This window comes from Rattus norvegicus, chromosome 13 (assembly GCF_021556685.1).
Source record: "Rattus norvegicus strain SHRSP/BbbUtx chromosome 13, alternate assembly SHRSP_T2T, whole genome shotgun sequence".
NCBI lineage: Eukaryota > Metazoa > Chordata > Mammalia > Rodentia > Muridae > Rattus > Rattus norvegicus.
Window position 1 is genome coordinate 28,449,523 of NC_141546.1, and position 20,505 is coordinate 28,470,027.

The window sequence follows — 20,505 nt, forward strand, 5'->3', positions numbered from 1 at the left end:
TTTTTTTTTTTTTTTTTTTTTTTTTTTTTTTTTTTTAGAAATGTGGGTTTCCTTGCATTTGGGACATAGCTGTTTATAATTGAGAATTTCTTTTGGTGGATTTTCCCTTTGATGAATATGTAGTGTCCTTCCTCATCACACTTGATATCTTTTGGATGAAAGTCTATTTTATTGAATATTAGGATTTCAACTCGAGCTTGTTCCTTGGGACCATTTGCTTTGTAGACATTTTACCATCCTTTTACTCTGAGAAAGTATCTGCCTTTGTTAATCAGGTGTGCTTTATGTATGCAGCAAAGTGCTGGATCTTATTTGCATATCCAGTCTGTTAGCTTATGTCTCTTTTAAAGCGAGTTGTGTCCATTAATATTCAGAGTTATTAAAGATAAATTACTGTTGGTTCCTGTTATTTTGCTTTTGTAGGCAGCTTTATGTGATTGTGGTTTTTTCCTTTTGGCTTTCTTGTAAGATGCTTAATATCTTGTCTTTTCTTTGGTACAGGTATCTTCTTTTTATTGGAGCTTTCTATCTGGGATCCTCTGTAGGACTTGATAATAGATAGATGTTGTTTGAACTTGGTTTTGTCCTGGAATATTTTGTTTCTTCCAACTATGTTGATAGAGAGTTTTGCTGGATATAGTAGCCTGGGCTGGCACTTGTGTTCTCTTAGAGTCTTCATGACCTCTAACCAGGCTCTTCTGGCCTCCTAGTCTCTGTTCAGAAGTCTGGTGTAATTCTGATAGGTCTGCCTTTGTATGTTACTTGGACCTTTTCCCTTGCAGCTTTCAATATTCTTTCTTTTTTCTGTGCATTTATGTTTTGACTATTATGTTAACAAGACAATTTTTTTCTTGTCCCATTTACTTGGTTTTTTGTAGTCTTCTTGTTCCATTTTATCATCTTTATGATCTTTAGGATTTTAAGTCAGCTTTCAGGTGTGTGGATGTATTCAGGATTTGTTGTGGTGTGAGAACTGGGTTCTGATGATCCCTACCTCTATTGACTTCTGTTGCTTATGGTTTTGCGCTTGCCTCTCACCATCTGGTTATTCCTGGTGTTTGCTGGTCTGGGTGACTCTGTCTAGAATTTGTCTCTTTTGTTCCTGGATTACAAGTCTCCGACTAGGCCAGTGTCCCTGGCTATAGCAAACCTCCTGTGTGGCCTTCCAACTGGATGGTCTTCAGAGTGTCAGAGAAGCTGCTGATTTGTTGCCCTCAATGCAGTAGATCTCCTTGCAGGCCTTCAGAATTTTGGGTCTTCAGATGAGCAGTCACACTGTTTTCCTGTGAGAAGTTGTTCTCTGGGGCAGGGGTAGTCAATGGATTGTGGTCTCTGTTTCCTTGTGTGCAGTCACACTCCAGGGACACATTCAGTCTTTTGGTTCAGTTTCCCTGCACGCACCAGAGCCTCTGGGAGTTTTTCAGACTGTGGTTTCAATTGCCCAATTGCCCTGTGCACAATGGAACACTGGTTATGCCTCAAGCTGTGGTGTCCTGGGTGCAGTGGATCTCCTGGGATGTCTAAAGTTGTAGTGTCAGCTGCACTGGGTGCAACCGATCTCCTGGGATGCCTCAGGATGTGAAATCAAATCTTTTGAGTTCAGCAGGTCTTCTGGTATGTCTAAAGACATAGCCTGTTCCAGGGAGCGGACTATCAAGCAGTCTGTCCCAGCAGAAGGGACCAGGCAGAAGGGGATTGGTATTCAGAGGGTGGGGTTTTGGGGTTGTTGGCTTCCCAAGTCCAAGTCCAAGGTAGAACATGAGGAAGGGGAATTCTTACCAAATGCTGAGTGCAGTGGATCCTCTGCTATGTCTGAAGATACAGCCTCTTCCAGGGAGCAAACTAGCTAGGAGTCTGTCCCAGTAGAAAGGACCAGTCAGAAGGGGGTTTGTATTTGGCAGGCGAGGAGTTTCAGGAGATGGTCCGTTACTGAGTCCACTGGCCCCCAGCAGTTGCTTTGGGACTTGGTGGATTTCTTACCAAATCTGAGTGCAATGGATCCTCTGGTATGTTGGCAGCATAGACTCTTCCAGGGAGCACACTAGCTAGCAGTCTATCCCAGCAAAAAGGTGGCATAAACTACTTCAAATTTTTTTAAAAGCATTATTCTCAATCATTCTACTCTATCTCCATGCCTTTTCCCCTATATTTGAGATCAAAGGCCTGGATTTGTTTATTCCATGTATATTTAAAAAAGCATTAAACTATTATATTCCCTTCTATCCTTAAAATAATAGAATTATCCATTATCTTTATCCTTTGATTATTTTCTTCTTGGATAGTAGTGGCCTTTATTTTCTGGCTCTGTCTCCCTTCTAAGGAGCCTGTCTGTTTGCACGGCAGGTGTTCCAGAAACATCAAGTTTAATCTCTCTGAGGCAGCCAGAAGTCTTTGATCAGAGTCTGGGGTAAATGCCTGCTGACAGCTATGTGCCTTTTGTTTGAGTTCTGAAACTATCCTGTGTGGCTCTGCTTGTATTAGTTGCTGAAAAACAATTTTTCCCCACCTCCTAATCTCATATTATGGTGCATGATTTCCATTTGGGGTCTCCAATGAATTTTTAAAAGTGAATAAAAGCCTAATACATTTTATGCCATCTGATCTACTAAATCGTTAACCTACTCTGAATTCTCCAGTGTGTACGCACACCTCTTCTACACACATCCTATTGTTTTGAATTCATGAGTAAGGGATACACACACACAAACACACACACACACACACACACACACACACACAGAGAGAGAGAGAGAGAGAGAGAGAGAGAGAGAGAGAGAGAGAGAGAGAGAGACTCAATAAGTAGGCTACTTCCTACCTCCACTTGGCTATCACATACCCATCTCTGATATTCTTGAGCTAATACTAAATCTATATTTAATCTTTGTGTCCTGGACACTATGGGTCAGACTTTCTTTGCCACTACACCCCTGTACCTACTTCTCAGCTGTCTGTCCCTACTTTAACTTTCTGTCATGGTCCATCTCCTATGCTTTTGTCAGGGCAGAATCCCCTCTTTTACCTTCCTCAGTCTCTTCTCAGGAGTACTGAAAGTCCTGACTCTATCTCCCCATCTAGTCATTGACTACCAGTAACTTTATTGACCAGTCAAAAGTCAACTCAGGCCATGTTTCCTTTAGTGCTATATGCAGGACACTGAAAACAGATTTGGGGGTAACAGAATAAGCAAGAGAACACAAGCCACTACATCTACTCACTCTTAAAGGTTTATATAACTCTTTTTCACCACCACCCCAATAAAAAGAACAGTTCCACTGAAAACTGTCACCAGGGACAATTATTTCTCCTGCACGCATGCCAACTGAGATCCTGCTAAAGCATCCATCCATCTATTAAAGCTTCATTTCTTCTAGTTCAGCCAAAAATATAAGGGTGCTTGGATATGCTGAGGAGAAAGTAGTGTTGAAAAACAGAAAAATAAATGCATCTTACTTTAGTTTTCTTGACCAAAAAAAAAAGTCTAATTGAAACATGACATTAGTACTAAATTGCTGGAAATCCAATATAAAGAAAATAATGGCAAGAAAAACCTGTCTTTTGAGAGAACTGGGCTCAGTTATAGCTGTTATTGGTAAAACACAGCACCTAAGACATTTCATATTCCCAATAAACCCTGTGTTTATTATTATATCTTCTATTTAGAGTGAGGGAACATCAGCAAATTTCCAGTTTTTTGGTTTATGATATCTTTATACAATGTGAGAAATCACTAAGGTTTTAAAAGAATGCCAAAGTTAACAAAAATATCTTAGAGATGCATGCTCAAAACTAAAATTCTAATCTTATCCAAGCCACTAACAAGTTATAAATTGTTGAAAGGTAATCAAGACATGTTGAAGGTGAATCACCATATAAATGATGAACTTTAATGTAATCTGAAACTTTTGTAGTTATGATACGTACAAATATAATACATTTAGAACAAGTTTAAATATACGCATTCCTCAAATTCCTCAGAAATCTACTAAATGTGGCATTTAAAATGAATTGGACTGAAAGAATGATTTGTTGCATTTTCCAAAATTGTACTATATTCTAAATTTGCTGACAACAAATTTTCTGACATTAGACTCCCTGAACTTGGATCTAATTTACAAAGTCAATGTATAATAGGATTCTTTCCCCTCTCTTAACTTCTCTAGATCACCCTTCCACCTCTATATCCAACAAACTTTCTATTTCTTTCTTTTTCAAACCAGTTAAGTTCAATTTGTGCTGCCTAAATTACCTTAGATATGAAACCTAATAGACACAATATAGCTAAACAAAATCAACTCTTACTGTCTTAGTAGTTATTAGTTTCTATTGATTCCTCGGCTGTGATATAGCATTGTGACCACTTTGCCCCAGCAATGTTGGATTTTGTTTGGCTAAAGTTTGTACTTGGTGTCATAGCAACTACATGTTCACATGAGAAACATTGCTTCCTTGTAGCACACAATACTTCTGGTTCTTAGAATCCTCTCACCTGCCCTTCTACAAGGATACCAGTGCCTTGTATAGAGCAGTATGATTATAGGTATCCCATTTAGAACTCTGTACTCTTTTCTTCACTGTATGTTGACCACTTGCATTATCAAACATATTCATTCTAAACTTTTGCTGATTTTGAAATTGTTTATTTCCTGTAATGATTTTGAGAAAAGGTGCTCTCAAAAGTACTTCCACCAGAGTCAATTGTGCTTTTATAACCTTAAATCACACTTCATATTAAAATGAGAGCAAATGTACTCTTCAATGAGGTTCACAAAGACAATGTTTCTGCATGTAAGAATGAATACCTAAGTTGATGTTTGCTCTTGACCTACCAAATTGAACAAGAACCTCTTAACTAAACTAGGTGACAAAGATAATATTTTATTGGTATTGTCTTTGTTGATTAAGGAAATTCAAAGTATGACATAATAGAGCAAAATCAATTCCATATAACATGCTAACACTAGCATAATAAAGCTGGGCACTAGGGCTCTTCTACTCGTATCATTAGGTATTGCAACACATTGCACCATGAGTATGTCTAACATTTGTCACTCGGTTTTCAGTCGTTCAATCAATAATGGATCTAATGTAAAATTGAATGATAGAAATAATTTATTTGCAAAGTATTTCGAATATATACAAGTTATAACAAAGTTTCCAATTGTGATCTGATCATATTGACAATTAGCTTCTTTGCAAACTAAAGCTTGCCAAACACTTATATTCCTGTCAAATCATTCACTTGTGCTAGGGAATTATAATATCATTTGTGTATAATTACTATTCATACTAATTAAAATGACCTGAGCTATATTTGATGTTATATATTTGATAACCTCATATATTATCTTATGATTCAAAGAAAATACACAAAATTATTTAATTAAAATTTGGTTAGTCATTTATTTAGTATACTTAGCTACAGTGCTCAAAGTGCTTAATGAGTATTGCTTTCAATGTATTTCATAAATAATAATCTATTTTTTAGGAAGTAAATTACTTGTGAGGGTAATGTATGTCTAAGCACTTAGTATTTTCTATTTCAGTACATCTATTAGAAAATCTTAAGAAGGGCATTTATTATTACACTCCAAATTTATTCCCAACCCTGTCCATCCTATAATTCACACCTCCTCTCTGATACCCCCGCCCAACTCTCCTCAAGGATGTCCCCACCCATACCCAACACCATCAGACATCTAAACTTTCTGGGGCCTCCAGTCTCTTGAAGGATAGGTGCATCTTCTCTGGTTGAACCCAGACCTGGTAAACCTCTGCTATATATGTATTGGGGGCGTCATCTCAGCTGGTATATGCTGCCTGGATGGTGACCCAGTGTATGAGAGATCTTGGGGTTCAGGTTAATTGAGATTTCAGGTCCTCTTACATAGATGCCCTCCTTCCATCTTCCTCCAGCTTGTTCCTACTTCAACCAGAGGGGGCAAGCAGATTCTGTTCATTGGTTGGATGCACACATCTGCACATGATGCTTCCAACTGCTTGTTGGGTCTTTTAGAGGGCAGCCATGATAGGTCCCCTTTTTTGAGCACCTTAAAACCTCAGTACTGGTCTTAGGTCTTGAGACCTCTTCTTAAGCTGGATCCCACTTTGGGCTTGCCATTAGACCATCTTTTCTTCAGGCTCTTCTCTATGCCCATCCCTGCATTTCTTTCAGATAGGAGAATTATGGGTCAGAGTTCTGATTGTAGGATAGCAACCCCATCCCTCACTTGATGCCCTGTCTTTCTGCTGTAGGTATGCTTAAGAAGTTGCCTCTCCCCACTGTAGGGCATGTCTTATAGGGTCCCTACCCCTTAGAATCCTGAGAGTTTCTCACTATCTCTGTCTCTAGTATGTTCTGGAGGGTGCTCTGAACCTCCATCCTCCCAAGGTCACCTGTTTCTATTCTTTCTGCAAGGCCTCACGGCTGTAGTCCCTTTCCCCCAACCAATACCAGATCATCCCGATCCTCCCATGACCCTCACTATGTCCCTCCTTATGGTTGTTTTCTTCTATCTCCTAAGTAGAAGTGAGGCATCATCAATTGGACCCTTCAACTTGTTGATTTTCTGAAATCTGTGGACTCTCTCTTGGGTATTCAGTACTTTTTTTTTGCTAATATCCACTTGTTAGAGAGAACATACTATACACATAATTTGGATTTGAGTTACCTCACAAAGGATGATATTTTCTATTTTCATCCGTTTGCCCTGCAAAACTCAGGATGTCCTCATTCTCAATAGCTAAGTAGTATTCCATTGTGTAAATGGACTACATTTTCTGCATCCATTCTTCTATCATGGGGCATCTGGTTTGTTTGCAGCTTCTTGCTATCAGAAATAAGGTCATTATGAATATAATGGAACATGCGCCCCTGTGGTATGGTGGGGCATCCTTGGGGTATGTTCCAAAGTATGGTATTTCTTGATATTTAGGTAGATCTATTTCCAATTTTCTAAGGAACCTCTAAATGGATTTCCAGATTGGTTGTATCAGTTTGCAATCAATCCCAGCAGCAATGGAGGAGTGTTTCTATTTCTCTCCATCCTTGCCAACATGTGTTGTCACCTGAGGTTTTGATCTTAGGCATTCTGACTGGTGTAAGGTGGAATGTAAGGTCTGTTTTGATTTGCATTTCTTTGATGACTCAGGATTTTGAACATTTCTTAAGGTGCTTCTCAGCCATTTGACTTTCCACTGTTATGAATTTGAAGTTTAGTTCTAATCCCCATTTTTTTAATTGGCTTGCTTTTTTTTCTTTATATTTTTTTGGATATTAGCCCTTTATCAGATGTGGCATTTGTGAAGATTTTTTTCCAGTCTATAGGATGTCAGTTTGTCTTATTGACTATGTCCTTTGCCTTACAGAGGTTTTCTTGCTTCATTAGATCTGATTTATAAATTCTTGATCATAGAGTGTGAGACATTTGAGTACTATTTAGGAAATTTCCCCCTGTGCCAATGAGTTCAAGACTCTTTCCCATATGTTCTTCCATTAGATTCAGTATATCTGATTTTATGTTGAGGTCTTTGATTCTCTTGTACTTGATCTTTGTGCATGGTAACAAATAAGGGTCTATTTTAATTTTTTTACATATATACAGCCAGGTAGAACAGCACCATCTATTGAAGATGCTTTCTTTATTTCATTGTATTTTTTTGTTTTTTTTTTATGATTAAGTATGTGTAACTGTGTGATTTTATTTCTGAGTCTTCAGTTCTATTCCATTGATCCATTTGTCTGTCTCTGTACCAATACCATGCAGTTTTTATCACTGTTACTCTGTAGTAGAGCTTGAAGTCAGGGATGGTAATTCTCCTAGCCATTCTTTTATTGTTAAAAATAGTTATTGCTATTCTGGCTTTTATGGATTTCCAGTTGAATTTGAGAATTGCTCTTTCAATGTCTTTGAAGAATTATGCTGTGATTTTGATGGGAATTGCATTGAATCTGTAGATTGCTTTTGGTGGATGGCCATTTTGACTATTACTTTTGCTAATCTATGAATATGGGAGGTTTTTCCTTTTTTTGAGATTTTCTTCAATTTTTTTCTTAAGAGACTTGAAGTTCGTATCATAAAGGTTTTCCACCTGTTTGATTAGAGTTACCCAAAGATATTTTATATTATCTGAGCCTATTGTGAAGGAAGTTGTTTGCCTAATTCCTTTCTCTGCCTGTTTATCATTCCTATTAAGAAAGGCTACTGACTTATTAAGTTAATTGTATATCTGCCTACTTTGCTGAAGTTGTTTATCAGCTGGCAAACTTCTCTGGTAGGATTTTTGCGGTCACTGATGTAGACTTTTGTATCATCTGCAAATAGTGATACCTTTATTTCTTCTTTGTCAAATTTCATCCCCTTGATATCTTTTTGTTGTCTTATTGTCCTAGCTAGCACTTTGAGAACTTCATTGAATAAATATGGGGAAGTGGGAATCCTTGCCTTGTCCTCAATTTTAGTAGGTTTGTTTCAAATATTTCTCCACTCAATTTGATATTGGCTGTTGGTTTGCAGTAAATTGTTTTTATTATGTTTATGCATGGATCTTGACTTGCTGATGTCTCCAATACTTTTACCATGATGTGGGGTAGTATATTGCCAAATGCTTTTTCTACATATAAGGAGAGCATCATGGTGTGTGTGTGGTTTTTTGTTTTTTGTTTTTTGTTTTTTGTTTTGTGTGTGTGTGTGTGTGTGTGTGTGTGTGTGTGTGTGTGTGTGTTTAAGTTTGGTTATATGGTGGACTACACTAATGGATTTTTATATATTGAACCAACCTTGTATCCCTGGGTTGAAGATTACTTGATGGTTTTGATGTGTTCTTGGATTCAGTTTGCAAGGATTCTATTAAGTATTTTTGCACTGATATTTATAAGTAAGAATGGTCTGAAGTTCTCTTTTTAGTTTGGGTCCTTGTGTGGTTTAGGTATCAGAGTACTCGTGACTTCATAGAATGAGTTAGGTAGTGTTCCTTCTCTTTCTATTTCATGGAATAATTTGAGGAATATTGGTATCACTACTTCTTTGAAGGTCTGGGAGATTTATGAACTAAAACAATCTGGTCTTGGGCTTATTTTTAGTGGGGTGGTTTGTAATGATTTCTTCTATTTCCTTATGGGATATTGGCCTGTTTAGAAAGTTTACCTGCGGAAACAGACCGGATAAACAGTTCTCTGCACCCAAATCCCATGGGAGGGAGAGCTAAAACTTCAGAGAAGCAGAAACGCCTGGGAAACCAGAAAAGACTGCACTCTGCACACACATCTAGGATGCCAGAGGAAAACACCAAACGCCATCTGGAACCCTGGTGCACTGAAGCTACCGGAAACGGCGGCGCAGATCTTCCTGGTTGCTGCCTTGGCAGAGAGCTCGTGGGCAGCACCCCGCGAGCGAACTTGAGCCTCAGGACCACAGGTAAGACCAACTTTTCTGCTGCAAGAGACCTGCCTAGTGAACTCAAGACACAGATCCATAGGAACAGCTGAAGACCTGTAGAGAGGAAAAACTACACGCCCGAAAGCAGAATACTCTGTTCCCATAACAGGCTGAAAGAAAACAGGAAAACAGGTCTACAGCACTCCTGACATACAGGCTTATAGGGCAGTTGTCCCGCGCGCGACTTTTCGCCGGCAAGGAGCACGTGGACATTAGAAATTCTTACTGTGACCACCTTATTAATCTTAGAAGAGGAAAAGCCATGCCGCGCCAACATGTGGCGCTTATAAAACCCTCGTGCAGCACACCCACACCTGATTGGTTGTTACCCATGTTCTCATAAGGCACGCCCCGGAGTGGGCAAAGACCTGGCACGAAGGCACTCTTGCACATGCGCACAGTTAACTACCTGAAAGGGGGGCCGGCTGGCGCGGGGAAGGTTGGCGCCATCTTGTAATGGCGGAGTCTATCCTGACCTACCACGTGGGGCACAGTGGAAGACAGCGCCATCTAGTGGTGGCGAACGTATTGCGGCCCTCTACATCTCACCCTTATAATTTATATAATTTTATAGCAGAAATGATCACCCTATTGTGTGCAATGAGGAAACCTCAGCGATGTGTAAGGGCTGATCAAAGGAACACTGAGTCTCTCTCAATCCCAGTGTAATGGATCCACAGATCCATGGGGTGCAGGAGCAGAGAACTCAGATCCAGAGAGTATCCCTCTCCTCCCAGTGTAATGGACCCACAGATCCATGGGGTGTAGGAGCAGGGAACTCAGATACAGAGTAAATCCTGAACAAGATAACCAAATTCCAGGGGAGGCCCTTTGTACAATGGCCACAAGTGCTTGAGTGATAATGGCCTTGTCACGTTACTGTTGAGATCTGAGTTTGTAAACCAACCATGGTATGAATACTGATCCACAGCTTAGGGCTGCATCAAACAGAGCCACTCCCGATAAGTAGTGAGCACCTCATATGGTCCTCCTCAGCTGTTACCACCAAGGGCCGTAGTCAAGCTGCTCTTATAATAAAATTTTGAATTCCCAATTGTTAGTAACTACTCCAGAAAGTTCACCCACTGTACTTGTCTAACAATAGATTGGGGGAGGATAACTCTAGACACTGCAGACACAATGTCTGCAGCAGTAATGGCTGCTACAATAGCAGCGAAAGTGTCAAGGTCTTTTCTAGGACAGTTCAGGATCTGTCATTCTTCTCTGGAACAACCAGCAGACAATGGAACCATTTCTGAGATCTGTATAACCAGGACAGAGTTCTCCAGTCACTGTAGCTTTATACAGATGGCTTTCTGTGAAGCTACAGTCTGTAAAATGACAACAACAGTTACCAGTTAAGGCAGCAAGAGTCACCAGGGAAATGAAAGGACAGGGGTAACAGCTGGAGTCCAGTCTTCTCCAGGAAGCAGCAGTGTACAGAGTCTGATCGTAGGCCACAGTGGGACGGGAACACACGCAGCGGTAACACTGACTGCAGCAACGGCAAAATCTCTGTGATGACAAAGGATGAAGGGGAATCTTCTATCTTCCTCTCAGGGCAGAGGAATGACTCCAGGGACCCGAACCAGGATCAGCAAGTCTCAGCAACCACTCAGGCAGCTGGCACACTCTTGTAGCATCCTGTAGAAAAAACACAAACATTCCCTCTTCCCCATATAAAATATCTGGACAGGAACATGTCAATAAGTGGATCTCTCTATTTCACCTAGGCAGAAGTATGTCTAGTTGTAGGGTGCCATAAACTTTGGCATCCAAAATTTTAAAATTGAAATAAAAGGAGCATTATTTAGCATACAGGGATAACTCCCTCTTTTTATTTATTAAGATATAGTAAAGATATTATTTATTAAGGTAAGTCCTCGAGGATTAAGTTGAGGACACTGAGCACTTGTATTTATAAATTGACTTGTATACCAAAATATTGTCTCTAGCATAATTGTATTGGATATATAAAGAATGAGATTTTTTCACTAATTGTTCTTATGTAAGGACTATAATCTGTCTGGTATCTTGTCCTCCCTTGCTAAAGAGCCTAGGCAATCTAGTTTGAGTTCTTAAATGTCCTATAAAGGAACAGTATTTAGTGCTCTTAACCACTAAGCCATTTCTCTAGCACCTCACAAACTTTAATTACCTAAACATAAGCATTAATTAGAAATGTCAAATCTTGTAAATATTGTCCAGATTCAGTCTTCCTAGAAATCTCTGAGCTGGCAGGGTGAAGCTGGGAGTTGAAAGTAAACAAATGTAGTCTTCCTCTTTTCCTGAGGGTGTGTTATCAACTCTATTACCATTTTTAAAGAGCTGGGTCTATGGTTTTGTTTAGTTGTCTGAGCCAGAGCACTGAAGGGACAGTGAGTTGTCAGACATTTTACACTGAAATCACTCACTGATTTTAAGTAGAAAACCTGTCTCTAATAAAGCATTAAGTAATTGAAATCAATTGTAAACCACAAGCCACACATTGGCTATCAGTATATGAATTGAAAGCTTGATTTAAAAACAGTGGCTAAACTACGTAATTTAATAATCTGTGTTGAAGCAATAGAAACTCAAGAGAATAAACAAGTGATCCAATCATACATGTACCCTTTTCATTAGATGAACCACCTATAAATACAGTAAGCGCTTTTCCTATGGGTTGTATGCACAAATATACAGGAAGTACAAAAGCATGTAAAGAGTAAAATTATCAATTTTGCCTGAAAAATTTGTATATGTAATAGGCCAAATATCAGTATTTTGTAATAACCAATTAACTGTTGTTTGGAATAAGATATGTTTTACCAGGTTTCTATTTAAAATACTTCCATGACTCTAGTCCACAACTCTGTACTAACACAGCTGAAGCTTTATCTCCAATGTGTATAACAAAGACCTAAGTCCTCTGGTAAGGTGAGGTACTTAGCCAATTAACATATCTTTAGAAGCTTAAAATTAGCTTTAAATATTCTTATCCGGAGTAGTGTAACAGCTACTTCCCAAATATTAAAGCTCATTTTGAGAGCAAAGTTTGTAGTAAAAATTTCCATATACATTGAAAGATTTAAGTTCTAACTTCTTACACTGAAGAAGCAACAAAATTACCTAATATGAGGCTGTTAGACATTCTTAATGATATCACTTTATGGGCTCTCTAAAACTATAAGCAAGATCATGAAATGAAAACTCACAATTGTTATGACGAAAACAAATTGTATAAAATCAATCCTCTATATCTGTCTTGAAATGGCAGTTGGAGTAAGGAAACTGGCTGTAATGCTCTCACAAGTTCTAAAACCTCATCAATCCTTATAAATCCTGTAACAATCTCTACCTGTTTGATTTTTCCTTAATTAAAAATAAGTTTGAGTTAGTCAATGTAACACTGGCAATCCTAAGTCACAATCTTTAAGTTCTCTTTGTAACACCAGAACACAGCCACGTGGTCACCTGAGTTCTGAGTACCTGACTAGGCAGCTGTTCTCCGGGCAGTGGAAATTAGCATTAGAATACAGATAACTTCAGGGCAAGCCACAACTTTGGAAAGCAAAACTCAACCTCCAACAAACAATCTAGTCTCCAAGGCACCCCAGGTCTATCTATTATGTTACAAAGTTTGACTGTCAATTCTTACATTTGGATGCACAATGGTGTGGTCTCCAATACCTCAACAAGGGACAATGTCCTAAATTCTTTTAGAAGCCTGGTTTCTAGGATAAGAGTTCCATAAAAATATTACCTCAATTTAGACCTGTCTCCCTAGGTTGGCCCATGTCACACGCTATCTAGAATGACTCCATCTAGATTATCAGCTTTATGTCAACTTTCTGTTACCAATATTATACCTTTTTAACCATATCCAATAACTTGAAAGCCAATAGTCCATAACCAAGGCAAGTAGAGCATATTTATACATTTAAAACCAATGAGAAACAAAATTGAAATGGCTACACCTATCTTTAATATATAGACCAAACATCATTTTTACCCTTTTGTCTATGATTTTAAGAGAAGCACCTTGTCACCTGTTGAGTCAAGTAATAAGTCAGGGATTTTTTTTAAGAGAAACAGCTATCAACTCTTGTATGAAGAAGCTGTTGGCGCTTTTAAGATCAGCTCGTGCAGACGCTTAGCTTCTGGTCAGCTTCTCCAGCTAATCTAGACACCTGGCTCCAGGCACAGGGCTTTAAAAACCTGATTGAAACTTTTTTATTAATTTGTTCTTTTTTGAAACGAGTTAAAACCAAGTCAAGGTGTGCACGACCGGCAGATAAAGTTTTTACCATTTTTTCTTTTGAACATGAAACATAAAACTTTTAGACAACGAGAAACAAAAACCACAGACATACACTGACAGACATGGGGACATCCTGGTGCACCAGAGACAAACAATAGACAAATAGGGAAAAAACCAGATGGTGTTCACGGTGACTATCCACTCGAGTGGAGCTGATATGGGCGATGGATTGTCTCAATTCCTGGACTAGTCCACCAACGTGTTGAAACCCAATTCTGTAAGACACTGAGAGATATCTGAGCAGTACGACCGACATTCGCCAATGGTATAGAAGTGAAACACAGCCCTGAGTATTTTTACTCACAACCCAATTATTTTATCTCTATCAGGCTGTGCACGGGCACTGAGATGTCCTTTTGTTTGATTCTCCTGAATAAATTTTCAGGCGGTCTGCCTCTATCAAATCTGATCAGTATGACTCTGTAAAGCTGTCGCGTCAGCGCCCGGATGCCGCGGCGTCCCCAGAGCCTGTGCGGGAGCTTAATTACACCTTTCATAAGCACTAAGACAAAGTTTTTCTCCCAAAATACTGTGTTCCTTTTACCTCCTCCTTTCTCACCCGGGGCGTTTTTTCCCCAATCTTTCACTTCCAAATTGGAAGTATCTGGTGCTTGAGATCGATCAGTTCGTTGCAACTTTTCACTATCCTCTGTTTCTGATACTTTTTTGTCTCGCCCTTCCCCCAACACTCTCCGCTTTGCTGTTACAGCTGGGCAGTTCCCACGCGACCTCTGACGCCGTTTGGCTGTAGCTAGAAACTCAAAGGTCAATAGAAACAACTCGAGGGTTGCCAGAGCAACCATAGCGGCACCTGCCGCGTCCGGCAGGGGACTGAGCTGGAGCACATCAGGGCTAAACATTGTCTCTCAGAGTTCTTTTTACCTGTATTCCACAGCTTCTGGATTTCTTCCGTGAAACGGAGGCTTCCTCTTGGCACCGGCGATGATGTAGCTTTCTGTGTCCTGGGTTTCGGCACCAAATATCCCGCGCTCACTTTTCGCCGGCAAGGAGCACGTGGACATTAGAAATCCTTACTGTGACCACCTTATTAATCTTAGAAGAGGAAAAGCCACGCCGCGCCAACATGGGGCGCTTATAAAACCCTCGTGCAGCGCACCCACACCTGATTGGTTGTTACCCATGATCTCATAAGGCACGCCCCGGAGTGGGCAAAGACCTGGCACGAAGGCACTCTTGCACATGCGCACAGTTAACTACCTGAAAGGGGGCCGGCTGGCGCGGCGAAGGTTGGCGCCATCTTATAATGGCGAAGTCTATCCAGACCTACCACGTGGGGCGCAGTGGAAGACAGCGCCATCTAGTGGTGGCGAACGTATTGCGGCCCTCTACAGGCAGTCTAGCCACTGTCAGAAATAGCAGAACAAAGTAACACTAGAGATAATCTGATGGCGAGAGGCAAGTGCAGGAACCCAAGCTACAGAAATTAAGACTACATGGCACCATTGGAGCCCAATTATCCCATCAAAACAAACATGGGATATCCAAACACACCAGAAAAGCAAGATCTAGTTTCAAAATCATATTTGATCATGATGCTGGAGGACTTCAGGAAAGACGTGAAGAACTCCCTTAGAGAACAAGTAGAAGCCTACAGAGAGGAATCGCAAAAATGCCTGAAAGAATCGCAAAAATCCCTGAAAGAATTCCAGGAAAACATAAATAGACAATTAGAAGCCCATAGAGAGGAGACACAAAAATCCCTGAAAGAATTCCAGGAAAACATAAATAAACAAGTATGAAAGCTGTGCTAAGAGGAAAACTCATAGTGCTGAGTGCCTGCAGAAAGAAACAGGAAAGAGCATATGTCAGCAGCTTGACAGCACACCTAAAAGCTCTAGAACAAGAAGATGAAAATACACCCAGGAGGAGTAGAACGCAGGAAATAATCAAACTCAGAGCTGAAATCAACCAAGTAGAAACAAAAAGGACCATAGAAAGAATCAACAGAACCAATAGTTGATTCTTTGAGAAAATTAACAAGATAGATAAACCCTTAGCCAGACTAACGAGAGGACACAGAGAGTGTGTCCAAATTAACAAAATCAGAAATGAAAAGGGAGACATAACTACAGATTCAGAGAAAATTCAAAAAATCATCAGATCTTACTATAAAAGCCTATATTCAACAAAACTTGAAAATATACAGGAAATGGACAATTTCCTAGACAGATACCAGGTACCGAAGTTAAATCTGGAACAGATAAACCAGTTAAACAACCCCATAACTCCTAAGGAAAGAGAAGCAGTCATTAAAGGTCTCCCAACCAAAAAGGGCCCAGGTCCATACGGGTTTAGTGCAGAATTCTATCAAACCTTCATAGAAGACCTCATACCAATATTATCCAAACTATTCCACAAAATTGAAACAGATGGATCACTACCGAATCCCTTCTATGAAGCCACAATTACTCTTATACCTAAACCACACATAGACCCAACAAAGAAAGAGAACTTCAGATCAATTTCCCTTATAAATATCGACGCAAAAATACTCAATAAAATTCTGGCAAACCGAATCCAAGAACACATCAAAACAATCATCCACCATGATCAAGTAGGCTTCATCCCAGGCTTGCAGGGATGGTAACCATCAACGTGATCCATTATATAAACAAACTGAAAGAACAAAACACATGATCATTTCATTAGATGCTGAGAAAGCATTTGACAAAATTAAACACTCCTTCATGATAAAAGTCCTGGAAAGAATAGGAATTCAAGGCCCATACCTAAACATAGTAAAAGCCATATACAGCAAACCAGTTGCTAACATTAAACTAAATGGAGAGAAACTTGAAGCAATCCCACTAAAATCAGGGACTAGACAAGGCTGCCCACTCTCTCCCTACTTATTCAATATAGTTCTTGAAGTTCTAGCCAGAGCAATCAGACAACAAAAGGAGGTCAAGGGGATACAGATCGGAAAAGAAGAGGTCAAAATATCACTATTTTCAGATGATATGATAGCATATTTAAGTGATCCCAAAAGTTCCACCAGAGAACTACTAAAGCTGATAAACAACTTCAGCAAAGTGGCTGGGTATAAAATTAACTCAAATAAATCAGTAGCCTTCCTCTACACAAAAGAGAAACAACCCGATAAAGAAATTAGGGAAACGACACCCTTCATAATAGACCCAAATAATATAAAGTACCTCGGTGTGACTTTAACCAAGCAAGTAAAAGATCTGTACAATAAGAACTTCAAGACCCTGAAGAAAGAAATTGAAGAAGACCTCAGAAGATGGAAAGATCTCCCATGCTCATGGATTGGCAGGATTAATATAGTAAAAATGGCCATTTTACCAAAAGCGATCTACAGATTCAATGCCATCCCCATCAAAATACCAATCCAATTCTTCAAAGAGTTAGACAGAACAATTTGCAAATTCATCTGGAATAACAAAAAACCCAGGATAGCTAAAACTATCCTCAACAATAAAAAGACTTCAGGGGGAATCACTATCCCTGAACTCAAGCAGTATTACAGAGCAATAGTGAAAAAAACTGCTTGGTATTGGTACAGAGACAGACAGATAGACCAATGGAATAGAATTGGAGACCCAGAAATGAACCCACACACTTATGGGCACTTGATTTTTGAAAAAGGAGCCAAAACCATCCAATGGAAAAAAGATAGCATTTTCAGCAAATGATGCTGGTTCAACTGGAGGGCAACATGTAGAAGAATGCAGATCGATCCATGCTTATCACCCTGTACAAAGCTTAAGTCCAAGTGGATCAAGGACCTCCACATCAAACCAGACACACTCAAACTAATAGAAGAAAAACTAGGGAAGCATCTGGAACACATGGGCACTGGAAAAAATTTCCTGAACAAAACACCAATGGCTTATGCTCTAAGATCAAGAATCGACAAATGGGATCTCATAAAACTGCAAAGCTTCTGTACGGCAAAGGACACTGTGGTTAGGACAAAACGGCAACCAACAGATTGGGAAAAGATCTTTACCAATCCTACAACAGATAGAGGCCTTATATCCAAAATATACAAAGAACTCAAGAAGTTAGACCGCAGGGAGACAAATAACCCTATTAAAAAATGGGGTTCAGAGCTAAACAAAAAATTCACAGCTGAGGAATGCCGAATGGCTGAGAAACACCTAAAGAAATGTTCAACATCTTTAGTCATAAGGGAGATGCAAATCAAAACAACCCTGAGATTTTACCTCACACCAGTGAGAATGGCTAAGATCAAAAACTCAGGTGACAGTAGATGCTGGCGAGGATGCGGAGAAAGCGGAATACTCTTCCATTGTGGTGGGATTGCAGACTGGTACAACCATTCTGGAAATCAGTCTGGAGTTTCCTCAGAAAATTGGACATTGAACTGCCTGAGGATCCAGCTATACCTCTCTTGGGCATATACCCAAAAGATGCCCCAACATATAAAAAAGACACATGCTTCACTATGTTCATCGCAGCCTTATTTATAATAGCCAGAAGCTGGAAAGAACCCAGATGCTCTTCAACAGAGAAATGGATACAGATAATGTGGTACATCTATACAATGGAATATTACTCAGCTATCAAAAACAACTAGTTTATGAAATTCGTAGGCAAATGGTTGGAACTGGAAATTTCATCCTGAGTGAGTTAACACAAATACCGAAAGACATACATGGTATGCACTCATTGATAAGTGGCTATTAGCCCAAGTGCTTGAATTACCCTAGATGCCTAGAAAAAATGAAACTCAAGACGGATGATCAAAATGTGAACGCTTCACTCCTTCTTCAAAAGGGGAACAAGAATACCCTTGGCAGGGAAGAGAGAGGCAAAGATTAAAACAGAGACTGAAGGACCACCCATTCAGAGCCTGCCCCACATGTGGCCCATACATATACAGCCACCCAATTAGACAAGATGGATGAAGCAAAGAAGTGCAGACCGACAGGAGCCGGATGTAGATCGCTCCTGAGAGACACAGCCAGAATATAGCAAATACAGAGGCGAATGCCAGCAGCAAACCACTGAACTGAGAATAGGACCCCCGTTAAGGAATCAGAGAAAGAACTGGAAGAGCTTGAAGGGGCTCAAGACCCCATATGTACAACAATGCCAAGCAACCAGAGCTTCCAGGAACTTAGCCACTACCTAAAGACTATACATGGACTGACCCTGGACTCTGACCTCATAGGTAGCAGTGAATATCCTAGTAAGAGCACCAGTGGAAGGGGAAGCCCTGGGTCCTGCTAAGACTGAACCCCCAGTGGACTAGACTGCTGTGGGGAGGGCGGCAATGGCGGGATGGTTGGGAGGGGAACACCCAAAAGGAAGGGGAAGGGGAGGGGGATGTTTGCCGGGAAACCAGGAAAGGGAATAACACTCGAAATGTATATAAGAAATTCTCAAGTTTAAAAAAAAAAAAAAAAAAAAAAGAAAGTTTACCTGCTCTTGATTTAAGTTTAGTATATAGCATCTGTTTAGAAAAGTATCCATTTTATCTTGATTTCTTCTCTTTTCTTTTTTCTTTCTTCCTTCCTTCCTTTCTTTCTTTCTTTCTTTTCTTAGGTTTTTTTTTTTTTTTTTGAGTAAAGGTCCTTTTAGTAGGATCTGATGATTTTTGAAATTTTCTCAATTTATATTTCCCCTTTCATTTCTGATTTTGTTAATTTGGATACTGCCACTGGGTCATTTTGTTAGTTTGGCTAGGGGTTTATCTATGTTGATGAATCTCTCAAAGTACCAGCTTTTGGTTTACTGATTCTTTGTATTGTTCTCTTTGTTTCTATTTGGTTGATTTCAGCCCTGAGTTTGACTATTTCCTACAGTCTACTCTTTTTAGTTTTTCATTGTTTGCAGTTTGCTGTTTTTTGTTCTAGAACTCTCAGGTATGATGTTAAGTTGCTAGTTCAAGATTTTTTTTTGGAAAAGGTACCATTAGGTGTTGAGAAGAAAGTGTATTCTTTTGTTTTAGAGTGAAATGTTCTGTAGATTTCTGTTAAATCCATTTTGTTCATACTCTTTATTAGTTTCGTTATGTATCTGTTTAGTTTCTGTTTCAATGAACACTGATGAGAGTGGGGTGTTGAAGTCTCCCATTATTGTTGTATGGGTTTCACTGTATGTTTTGAGATTTACTAAAGTTTCTTTTATGAATGTGTATTCCCTTGAATTTAGGGTATAGATGTTCAGAATTGAGGCTTTCTCTTGGTGGATTTTCTCTTTGATGAATATGAAACGTCCTTCCTCATCATGCTTGATAACTTTTGGATGAAAGTCTATTTTATGGGATATTAGGATGGCATCTTCAGCTTGTTTCTTGGGACCATTTGCTTTCCATCCTTCTACTCTGACATAGTGACTGTCTTTGTTATTGAGATGGTTTCTTGAATCAGGGAATAGTTATTGATTTCTTCACCAATAAAATGGATATCTACAAGCAAGCTATATATCTTTTTGCTAATCTCTCATGGTAGATATTTTTTTTTATTTTGCAGACAATAACAAGTGCTTTCTTAATTGCTTCTCAATAGAAAACACACAATGGAGGTAGTTTCTGCTTTTAAATTTGACATTGCCATTTAGGTAAAAACTGTGCAAAATATATTATTTGGAAACGGTTTAAAAGTTCTGTAAGCACAAATGCCTCCTCAAAGCTTCTTTTCATTAGAATACATGGTACCTTAATTTTAGCTTCATTTTTTAATTAAATTCCTCCTTATTATGCAAATATTCTGTTTAAATTTGCCTATAAGCACTGTGTCACCAGTTTTATTCTAC

The 20,505-nt window shown here is 39.3% G+C and overlaps 1 long non-coding RNA gene across 1 annotated transcript in view; it reads right to left on the bottom strand.

The window, feature by feature from the left end:
- Positions 1-14,862, bottom strand: part of LOC148001564 (uncharacterized) — a 28,653-nt gene extending 13,791 nt beyond the window's left edge. Inside the window, exon 1 of the long non-coding RNA XR_015635458.1 lies at positions 14,620-14,862. This is a non-coding gene — a long non-coding RNA (uncharacterized LOC148001564). The remainder of the gene's footprint in view (positions 1-14,619) is intronic.
- Positions 14,863-20,505: the final 5,643 nt, after the last annotated feature.